Source organism: Crocuta crocuta, unplaced genomic scaffold (genome assembly GCF_008692635.1).
Source record: "Crocuta crocuta isolate KB4526 unplaced genomic scaffold, BGI_CrCroc_1.0 scaffold548, whole genome shotgun sequence".
NCBI lineage: Eukaryota > Metazoa > Chordata > Mammalia > Carnivora > Hyaenidae > Crocuta > Crocuta crocuta.
The window spans coordinates 2,059,763-2,071,947 of NW_027528725.1; the positions used below are offsets into that span (position 1 = coordinate 2,059,763).

Genomic DNA, 12,185 nt, shown 5'->3' on the forward strand with positions numbered 1-12,185 from the left:
GATAAAGAGAGGAAGAGAAATGCCAGGAAGAAAACAAATCAGCGAGGCTTAGAAAGTGTGTTGAAGACTTAATGTTCGTGATTGATATGCCTAGCCAATAAATGTGTTTTTTTAAAAAAAAAATACAAGTACCCTTTTTCCCAACAGTTTGCTAGGAAAAGTTTCAGATTTCCAGGAAAGTTGAAGGAACCGCAGGGTGAGTCCATCTCCCCGCCACCCAGATTCCCGGATTTGTGTTTCAGTCCACTTGCTTTACCACAAACCCTGTCAACTGGCGTCTCTCTCCCTACCCATCAATCTGTCTTATTTCTTGCATTTCCATGTAAGCTGTAGCCATCAGTACACTTCATCCTTGCCTTCAGTGTAGACATCCATTTATTTTACAAAGCAATCATACCTACCCCCCACCCCAATCCTGCCTTCACTGATGATTTCAGAACTCTCTCTCTAAGAGGTTTGCAATCCTCCTAAATCACTTCAATGCACTATTTGGGTTCATAGCAAATACATGAAGCTACAACACTGACCTTCCACCAGGGGAATTCGGGTCCATAACACCAAGTCTTGGCATGTTTTTCCCTTTGGGTCAGAGTCTCTTACAGGGGACTTGAGAAACACACCAATGGATGCCCTTCACTATGTCTCTCCCTAGGAGCAGCCAAGTTCTACAGTTAGATTCGTTTTTGTGCAAAAAAAAAAAAAAAACATTTAAGTGCTACTCTGTGCCAAGCTGTGGGTCTCTGCCCTTAGAAAACTGAATCCTCTAAGGAAAGTCATACAACTAAAGCATTATAATGTAATTTCCCACATGCAGTGATGAAGATGGCACAAAGTATAAGGGAGAGCACAATGAACTCTGGAAAAAAAGAATCAGGAAAGGCTTCAAAATTGAATAAGAGTTCACTCGGCAGATGGGGGTGATTGAAGGGAGCTTTCCAAGCATAACTGAGAGCACAAGTAAAGGAACAAAGGCATCAAACATCCCAGTGGGTACCAGGTATCACATAACACTGAAGCATAAGGTAAGAAGTGGGGAAGTGGGGGTGGGGAGCATCCAAAGACACACATGTTCACCTATAAACAGACCTAAGATGCCATTTTAAGAAACATACCCTGGAGAAAATGGGAAACCATTGAGGGGTGTGTCCCCCAGCCCAAGTTAGCATGTAAGGCACTGGATCCATAAGAATAAACACACACATTCCCTGGGGCACGTGGGTGGCTCAGTCGGTTAAGTGTCCAATTCTGGCTCAGGTCACACTGTTCATGAGTTCGAGCCCCGTGTCAGGCTTTGTGCTGACAGCTCAGAGCCTGGAGCCTGCTTCAGATTTTGTGTCTCCCTCTCTCTCTGCCCCTCCCCAACTTGTGTTCTCTCTCTTTCTCAAAAATAAATAAATATTAAAAATTTTTTTTTAATTCACACACACACACACACACACACACACATTCCCATACGGAAAAACAAGACACTCCAAACTAAAAGAAGCATCATTCAGATGGTTTGGCAGGGAGCCAAGGGTGAGGAAATGATTTTTCTATGTCATGTCCTATGATACATTAATTTGAGGTAGGGCTCTCTACCACTCAGCATTAATTCAAAGACCAGAACACATTTACTTGAGAAGTAAAGTTTTTAACGCAGATCACAACATATAAATTGCACAAATGTCAGGAAGGAGGGAGAGAGTGGCTTCTAGTGAACCTTAGTCCTATAGGTTAATATAATCATTAGTCTTTTATTAAACTGAGGCTGGGAGAAAATGAGTTGGTAGATAGAGGAAAATGACACCTTGTCTGTATCACAGGAATGTCAAAAAAATCAAATGATTATTTGAAAATGCAGAGAACTCACGCCTCCAGTCCCCCTCATAAAAGTCAAGTGTCCTAGGTAGCACATGTCCACAAAAACACATGGGAAACTCTCAAACACTACCCACGTGCAAAGAAGTGCACTTAGCACTTTCTTAGCATAACTTTGAGGTAACCTAGATATTACTAGTAGGCCATAATCATAATACTTGAGTCTCCCAAAATATTATCCATGTCTTTTTCATCCTCTCTCTAACAGTCAAAAAAGGAGGACAATCCTAAATCTGGGACAATTTAAGCACCAAAATAATTAAGGACAGTAATGCAACAGACCATTGAAAAGTTAGGAATTTGTGAACTCCTATATGAAATACTAAATAAACAGAAGAGGGAGGACTCTTGCTTCCAGTAGACCACCAAAGGCAGACTGATAAATAGAGAGGGTGCGTCTGAGTTGGAAAATCCACATGCATATGGAAACAACTTCATATGGAAGTTCATATTCATTCAAACAATTCATACGGAAAATCAACTCTCATAGTAAAGATTGGCTCAGGCCAGAATCGTTAATAGATGCTAAGTCTACTGGGGAGATCTGGATAAGACTATTTGCATGGTCTTAAAGTGCCTCCATACATTACTTATGAAGCAGAATCTGCATTTTAGCAAGCAGAGCGCTATTTAAGTGTCAAGGCAAATCCCGATTATTCATACCACTTCCTGTTACAATCCAAAATAGGAACAATCTGATCTAAATTAGGGCCATGAAGGACTCTTCCCCCAAAAACAGTGCTTTCAAAATATGAAGTAACACAGGAAACAGATGGATTGCAGGGATTGTGAATAGTGAAAGAGTAAAACGCAATGACACCATCTACTCAGTAGACGTCATTTCCATTAGTCTTGAAATTGACATGGACTCTTCCTATTCCTTAGCATCTAACTCCAAGTATTAAATAGCTGTAACCAATAAAATGAGGGACTCTACATAGGAGCGTGTCAGTGTGTGTTGACAGCACCTCCCTTCCTGCCCTGAATCCCTAGATCACTGTCATTTTAATGACAACACAAACTTGTGGTAATTGGTACACAGTCTCAAAGGCTCTCCCTGGGGAGAAAGACAGTGTGTCACCAGGACCTGGGATTCTGACCTGTGGTGTCATAGAGGCCTAGAAATGCCCAGAGAATGAATAAAGGAAGGAATGGGGGCACCTGGGTGGCTTAGTCGGTTAAGCGTCCGACTTCCACTTAGGTCATGATCTCGCGGTTCATGGGTTCGAGCCCCACATCGGGCTCTGTGCTGACTGCCAGCTCAGAGCCTGGAGCCTTTTTCAGAGTCTGTGACTCCCTCTCTCTCTGACCCTCCCCTGCTCACGCTGTCTCTCTCTCTCTCTCTCCTAGAAATAAATAAAAATATTAAAAAAAAAAAAAAGGAAGGAATGAATGAGGGAAGAGTCTTAAGAAATAAAAACAAGGACACATTTTAAACAATATTTCAGGACACGCCCCATGCCACACTTCTCTTCAATGTTCCAGTAAGGAAATACTGTCTCCTGAGTGTCCTATTGTGAACACCGATTGTGGAAGGCACATCATTAACGTAGCAGACCTCCCCTGAGGTTCTTTTTATGGCTTAACAATAAATGCTGTTGGCTACAAAAAAACGATAATAATTTAAAAGTACACCCACGTGCACGCACACACACACACTTAGGAGCCAAGATCAATAACGATAGTAACTGCAACGGCCTGAAATACATCAAATTTGTTCATGGTGATACTTTAAATGCAACTTATTAGTCACCTTTGGAGGACCATGAAAATAACGCATTATTTTGAAAATTGGTAAATAAAGGGGAAAAAATTAAAAATGTACCTCGCCTCTCCTCTACAAACTGTACGATAAGGTGACCAAATACAGCTGATCCTTGAACAACAAGGAGAGTTAGGGGGCACTGACCATTCACCCACAGTTGAAACTCTGCATATAACTTCTAACTCTCCCAAAACTGAACCACTAATAACCTACTGGTGACTAGGAACCTTAGCAATAACATGAACAGTCCACTAACACATGTTTTGTGCATTGTACATATTCTATACTGCATTGTCACAATAAAGTAAGCTAGAGAAAATAAAACGTTAAGAAAATCATAAGGCAGAGAAAATACATTTACAGTGTGTACTGTATTTATCAAGAAAGATCCACATGTAAGTGGACCCACACAATTCAGACCTGTGATGTTCAAGGGTGACCTGTGACAGATGAAGCAAAGTTTCCTTCACAGAATCTCGTGACAAATCAAGGAACAACAGAATTTGGACTATCACTATTTGGCAATTCCTCGTGGATTAAGAAAATCTGAGCAAAGGCTGCTAACATTACAAAAAAAAAAAAAAAAAGATAACCTGACATGATGAGCACCTTGAAAAAGACAAATAACCATCAATGATGTCGTCTTGTGAAAGAAGCTTCTATATCCTGATGCATGGGAAACAGAGGAGATAGGGATGTGGTGAACAACACACAAACACACCAGCAGCAACATGAAAACCATAGAAAGCTCTATGGAATAAGCCACCCAGTTTCTTCAACAAATAAACTACATGGAGAAAGAGAGAGAGAGAGAGAGAGAGAGAGAGAGAGAGAGAGAGAGAGAGAGAGGACCTATAAATTGTGAGACCTGAGATATATCAAGGGGCTGAAACCTAATGGACCTCAGCTTGTACCCTAAACACGTAAGAAAACTGGGGAAAGCCCAACACTGACTGGATTTGATAACTTGAAGGAATTATTTATTTTTAAAAATTTCAAGTAACTTAAATTAACATCATTACAAATGAAGCTAAATGGGGTTTGCTTCAAAGGTAGCACGGAGGTTGGGACACAGATGAAATAAGACTAGCAGACAACTAGTAATTGTTGAAGCTGACTGATCAACATAAGGTGGTGCGTTACACGTTCTCTGTACTTTCATATGTGTTTGGAAATCTCCACACTTAAAAAGTTAAAAACATAAAAAGTAATGACAGAAATATAGGGGCCTGGGCCCCACTCCCATAGAGATTCCAACATAGGAGCGCAGAGCTCTGACACCTATGTTCTCAGGTTCTCCAGATAAGTCCAGTTCATGCCTCGCTTTGAAAACCAGACTCTACACTCTTTGAGAACGGATTCTGTATTTTGTTAACCACTGTCTCACTATCTATCACAGAAAACATACTTAAATATTAATTGAGTTCATTAACTAACGTCAGAGCCATTGTCTCACCTTAATTCTACAGGCAGAATACTCAGCCGGTTGGCACCATGAGTCTAACTGCAAATGGAATCCTTAGTTGGCCGTCTCACAACTAACACTCTGCTACCACCTTTGTTTTTGCAAGGGCCGTGGTACATTGCCATCTTAAGAAAACGGATTCAACTTTCACAGTCTGATTCAAAATTTTTTGTGAGTTTTAAAAAAAAATGTGTGTGTGTATGAGTTTCCTAGTATCTAGACAGTGACGACGACATGTAAGACCATCCTTAGAGACATTTAGTTTAGTTTTCAATCGCTCTCAAGTGAAGGCTTTTCCTCTTCACATCTGCCTCTTGACTACACAGACCCTGCATCGTACTGTCGTCTTCTATCAATCTGCTGTTCTTCAAGTTCAAGTACAATGATTTCCATATATTCACCCTGCACTTTTATTTATTTATTTTCTTAAATAGTTTATTGTCAAATTGGTTTCCATACAACACCCAAAAAGTGCCCTCCTCCATGCCCATCACCCCCCTTCTCCTCTCCCCCACCCCCATCAGCCCTCGGTTTGTTCTCAGCATTTAAGAGTCTCTCATGGTTTGCCTCCCTCCCTCTCCCCCACTATTTTTCCCCTTCTCCCCCATGGTCCTCCGTTAAGTTCCTCCTAATCCTCCTATACGTGCAGACATATGGTATCTGTCCTTCTCTGCCTGACTTATTTTGCTCAGCATAACACCCTCGAATTCCATACTCTGCACTTTTAAAGTCTTCAGAAATAGGGGAGCCCTAAGTAAATGAGAAAGAAAGTTCTTAAAAGATGTGTGCCTTGGGAATGTAGAGAATTTTACCAGAATTGAGATGATATGCTCACTTCAAATAATGAAATACATTTAAAGAATCAAGAAAAGTGATTCTGATTTGAAAATGCATTCTCGGGTTTTCACAGTATATAACGAAATAGAAACTCTAAAAACCAGGAAAGCGTTTTTTTTTTTTAATACTTTACTAAACTCTATCAATATCTACATTTTAATTTTTAGTAAATCAGGTTTGTAAGATTGTTAGTACTTATGGTGCCAACCGGCTGAGTATTCTGCCTGTAGAATTAAGGTGAGACAATGGCTCCAACCTTAGTTAATGAACTCAACCCTTTGCGATCCTAGATTGACTCATCCATAAAAACAAACAGATAAGCCATGTTACATCATAAACTAACTGAGATGCTTAGCTTTGACGGGCACATTCACAGACTGAATTATCACAAGAGCCTCTATGAAGTCTTCCAGCTCTCCTCCAAAATAAAAAAGCAGAAGACCACTTAAAGTATGTTAAGCATGTTAAGAATAACGGGCCCTTTTGGCAAAAGGACATTGGTAAAAAAGGAGTTTAAAAAACTTTTTCACTAAATAACATACAACTTTTTCCAAATACATCACTTAAGGTACTGCCCACCTAGCACCGGTTTTCTAGAAACTGCTCCCCTCTGCCATCTGCATGGGACAAGGGAGAGGGGTGAGGGAGATAAGACATGCCAGGTCAGGCTGTGGCCCCATCCCCCGGGAGAAACTGATCCCAAGGAGGGCACTTGACCCAGGCCAGGGTCTGGGTACAAAACTGAGTGGCTGGGGGCTGGGTGAGGATGGCTACAGCTGGAGCAGGGAGCCCCCAGGAAGAAGGAAGAGAGCAGCAGCCCTGTGGGCCTTTAGATAGTGCACTGCCCTTCCAAAGAGCAGCACCTGCTGATTCCTGGAATTTAGGGATGTCAGACTTCCACTTCTTTAAGAGAGGTCAGGAACTTGGAATTTTATGTGAAACTCCCTTTTTAAATGTTAACAATCAAATCACTTTTTAAAAGCACTGTGAGCAGACAAAGCTCGTCTGTGGGCCACCCATTTTTGCAAATTGGCAGCTATGGTTTTTGCCAAGTCGGGAGAGCCGATCTAGAGCTAGAAAGAGAGACGGAGCCTGCGTGGAAAGGAAACACCGGGACGGTCCCGGCAGCACTCAGGGGGCTGGTTCCAGCTGCTCCTGAGACCCGGCCGCATCCTCAGCCCCTGACTTGGCGTGGTTTTCCATGTCTCTGCTGTCAGTGAAGTGCGCTGGGGCCCACCCAATAAATCCCCCTTTGCGGTGTGAGCTCGTTGTACCTTACGTTTCTATCACTTCCAACCAAGTGAGTCCCAACAGACTGTACATAACGGCTTTGAAAGTACATATACAGTTCAAGTCCAAGGAATCAGACCCAGGCAGGGCCGGGGGTGTGGGGGAACATAATGACACAAAAATACTTCACTCTGAATGAATAAGGCATGAGCTCTACGTATAGCAACTCCAGCTGAAGGCGTTTCCAGGGAATTCAAATATTCTGTCCCTTATATGGTTAGAACTCTTGTCCACAGTGAAAGAAACCCCCACTGAAAGTAGCTTAAGCAAAACAATTATGTATCAGCTCGCCTGCTGGTGTGTCCAGGAACAAAGCTGGCTTTGGGGGCTCAGATGGCGTCTCTGCCCCCCATCCCTAGGCTCCACCTCTCCAACCTCATGGCCTACTACTCACCCCTCTGCCCCCTCCCAACCCTGAGCCTTTCTATACTCATCATTCACAAACCCAATTCCTTCTAGAACTTTCCATTTAAAGGTCAGTTCTTCAGAGAGTGAAGGACCCCCACACCTCAAGTAGACCCTCTCTCAGCCTCCATGTCAGCCCCTTGGCTCCCTTCACTGCACTGGTCACAACTTGTAATTCCTTTCTTTTTTGGCTTACATGCTTTTGGCTTATTTCCTCCACGACTATTCAGGCTCCATGAGGCTGGGCGCCAGGCCTGCGCTTTTCCTTCTTACACCCTTGTGCGACAGGAATTTTTCCGTTCTCATCAACCTGAAGGGTCTGGGTAACGTTTACCCCAACTATGGTCATCATAAAAGCTAGAATACAGGGTAAACTTAACACCTGGATCCATCCATGTCTTGCTTCCATTACTTACCATCAAAAGCCCAAAAAGTTGAAGCCTTTTGTTCCTCATTTCAAAAGCAAAGTTTGGCAAATAGGTAATGTTAATTTCTACTTTTTTAAGCTTTGTGAATTTGTTACTAAAGACTTTGACTCTCTTAAGGTTGGGGTTTAAGTGTTTATTTGAACTTACCAGGGGGTTCTCACTATTAGTTATGACCCAGGCCCCTTAAAACAGAGATTGCCGGATCGTCAGGATTCAGAGTCAATAAAAACCGGGAGCTTTAGGGTCTGGTATTTCAATACAAAAATACACCAGAGACACTTTGCTTACACCAGAGACACTCTTTACAAATGAGAGCAACCTAGCCCTCGTAAGAATCTCATCATGTCACCCGCTGATTTAAATAGGGAATCCTGAGTGGGCTTAGGATCATCCGAGTGTTATTCGATTTGCAGTGAGTTTGGAGACTGACCAGCTGTCCCATGACTCTGCACTCGCAGAAAGGACCACGAGCCCTTGCCGGGGCAGGCGGAACGTGAATGGTTATGGGACCCGAATAATCTGGACATGGCCCGGAGTACCTGAGCTCAAAGGACTGCGGGTCACATAGCAAAGAGGCGGCATTGGTCAGCTAACAGCCTCTCCACAGGCACCAACTCACTAGCACTACTGCTCAACTTCTGCTACATCTTTTTTTTTTTTCATGTTTAGTTTTGAGAGAGACAGAGTGCAGGTGGGGGAGAGGCAGAGAGAGAGCGCAACACAGAATCCAAGCTGTCAGCTTAGAGCCCGACGCGGGGCTCGAAACCGGGAACCCGTTGAGATCACGACCTGAGCTGAAGTCGGACGCTCAACCGACTGAGCCACCCAGGCGCCCCTCTGCTACATCTTTCTATGAAAGGAAGACACCCAGTCTTGACTGCTCTGTTTGGGAAATTTGTATTTTCTTATTGCTCTTCATTGAATAGGGCATTCCAGGAGTGACAGTCCTGGCGAGAAACAACTGAAGTCACCACGGTTCTCTGAGGACAGGCTTTCCGTACCCTCAGCCTTGCCTGCACATACTAACTTAAAGAAGGAAACTCCATTTTCCCTTCCCTTGGACAACTGCTATTGTCATTAGCACCGGGGGAGAGAATATTTTTGTACTGTCATACATGTATGACTCAGTTTCCATGTCCAAAAAAGTAAGGAAGTTGAATTAAATGATCTAAGTTCCTTTCCAATCTTTTGCTGGTTTTTTTTTTCCTGCCACAAAATCTGCAAAACAACTTAAAGTGCTGCTACTGAGTGCCGAAGGAAATCTGTTTTAGGTATGCCCGCTCCCTGATGAATATCTCTTTATATGTTCTCCCGCCAACAAAACAAAACAAACCCCACGACTAAACTAACAAAACCCAGCTAAAGTCACTAAAACAAAACCCAGAAAGCTCTGAAGTCACTCATCACACACATTCTGTTTGCAGTCTGTCCCCTTCTGTGCATGTTATTCTTTCTGCCAGGATTAACCTTCTTCCTCATCAGGGTCACCTAGAATTTAACACTCAGCCAGAACATTCCCGCCACCACCTTCCTGGATCTCGCCCAGCAGCGCTGACCCTCCCTGAGTAGGCCCCTCTGCCTGTCAATATACCTATGTTTGCACTGAAATAAACTGCTAATTTCCTCTTAGATGAGGTCTGTCTTTCCCACCACACGGAGAGCGGCGCATTCGTCTTTGTGTGCCCAGCGTGCCTGGTACTTCGGAGAAGCTCAGGACTTGGTAGATAACGGAAAAACAAGTTCTCCGTTGGGGCTGACAGGTCCGTTCTCCAGAGGATAGTGGTAACTGGTAAACTTTGAAAGGTTCATTCATTTATATGATGACTTTCCTGAAGCAACGAAATAGTGGCAGGTAATTTGCAAGCTCTGTGTTTTTTGTTTTTGTTTAAGCATACAGCTATTTCTGAAATAAAGTCCTCTCCCCCCAGTGGAAGCTGGGGGATTTCACTGGCCTTGGAGAGGTCTACCGATGTAACCAGACTCCAGTTCCTTCCACCTGCAAAAGCAGCCTCGGACACATTAGCACCACCGCATGTCTCAGCAGCTGAAGGTCAAATCTGGAAGTAGCATACGTGTCGTGTTCTGAATTACTTACCCCAAACCGATCCTGTTTCGAGACGTACTGCTACCATTTTCACTTCTATGGCATCTACTAGTGTCTCGCACACACTCAAACAGAGCTTGTAGAACTTGCTAGGTCACTTAACCAGTCTGTCGCTAGAAGGGCAACCCCAGCAGTCTGGCTTCAGAGCCCACACTTGGAGCCACGCCCCTGGGCTGCTCCAACAGCGGACTGGGGTCGGGTGGGGAAGACCTTCCAACACAGGGGGAAACACTGGAATTGTTGTCACTGACACAGAACTGTGGATCAGAAAGCTCATTAAGGAGAGAGAGGCCCAGGCGACCACAGCACAAGTTCAAGGAGGAAATACCCAACAGAAGCAGTTATTATACACCCCAAACACCCGAAAGCAGGGACTTGCACAGATTTGCATGCCCGTGTTCACAGCAGCACTATTCACAACAGTCAAAAGTGAAAGTGACCCAAGTGTCTGCTGATGAATGAATGGAAAACAAAAATGTGGTGCATCCATACAATGGAATACTATCCAGTCTTCAAAGGGAACTTAATTCTCACAAAAATGAAAGCTACAATACGGATAAACCTTGAAGACATTGGGCTAAGTGACATAAGCCAGACACGAAAGGACAAATACTGTATGATTCCATTTATACAAGGTACCTAGAGTAGTCAATTCATAGAGATGGAAAGTGGAACAGTCGTTTCCAGGGGCCAGGGAAGAAGATGGCAGTTAGTGTTTTATGAGCACAGACTTGCAGAATGAAATGATTAAAAATGTTTTGGAGGGGCGCCTGGGTGGCTCAGTCAGTTAAGCATCTGACTCGATTTTAGCTCAGGTCATGCTCTCACAGTCCATGGGTCTGAGCCCTGCATAGGGCTCCATGCTGGCAGCGTGGAGGCCACTTGAGATTCTATCTCCCTCCCCTCTCTCTCTGCCCCTCCTTGCTCATGCACATGCACACTCTCTCTAAATAAGTGAATAAACATTTAAAAATTAAAAAAAGAACTATAAAAATGTTTTGGAGATGGATAGTGGTGATGACTGCACAACACTGTGAATGTATTTAATGCCATAGAACTACACACTTTATAAAAATTACTAAGGGGCACCTGGGTGGCTCCATCGGTTAAACCTCTGACTTTGGCTCAGGTCATGATCTCCTAGTCCGTGAGTTCAAGCCCCACGTCGGGCTCTGTGCTGACGCCTAGAGCCTGGAGCCTGCTTTGATTCTGTGTCTCTCTTTCTCCCTCTACCCTTCCCTGCTTGTGTTCTGTCTCTGTCTCAGAAATAAACATTAAAAAATTTTTTTAATCACTAAAATGACGGAGAGGTGTCTGGCTGGCTGTCGGTAGAGCATATGACTCGATTCTGGGGTCGTGAGTTTAAGCCCCACATTGGGTGTAGACTTTCCTTTTAAAATAATTGCTAAAATGACAGGTCTTATGTAAATCTTACCACAATGTTTTAATTTTAAAAATTTTATTTATTTTTGAAAGAGAGAGAGACAGAAAGCGAGCAGGGGAGGGGAAGAGAGAGGGAGACACAGAATCCGAAGCAGGCTCCAGGCTCCAAGTGTCAGCACAGAGCCCAACACAGGGCTCGAACCCACAAACCATGAGATCATGAGCCGAAGTCGGATGCTTAACTGACTGAGCCACCCAGGCTCCACAATGTTTTAAAGTAGTTATATACCAAATACAGTGTGAGAAAAAACATTCAACTTGGAAGTTTGGAGCCTGTCAGTGGGAAGCTAACACCCTTAGTTAAGTTACTTTCCTCGGCCTCGGTCTCGTCCATAAAACGCACAGGGTGTCTGTATCCTGGGGTTTTTAACATTCCGTCAGAAAATACCTGGCTTCGAGTAAGCACTTTACTGATCTTTGAACATCATTCTGATAGTCTAGAAAGTTCTGAGAAAGAAACTGGTCTACCAGCCAAACCTATTTGACGGCAGAATAAACTGCCTGTCCTTAAAGAAGGACGAGAAGGGGGGAGACGTCTTTGCCAAGACTGAGTCCTCTCTGCCAGCGGAGGTGACACCTTCCCAGAAC

The 12,185-nt window shown here is 43.5% G+C and overlaps 1 protein-coding gene across 3 annotated transcripts in view; it reads right to left on the reverse strand.

The window, feature by feature from the left end:
- The window catches only part of RALB (RAS like proto-oncogene B), a 46,026-nt gene that overhangs the window by 25,145 nt on the left and 8,696 nt on the right, over positions 1–12,185 (reverse strand). The window lies entirely within an intron of this gene.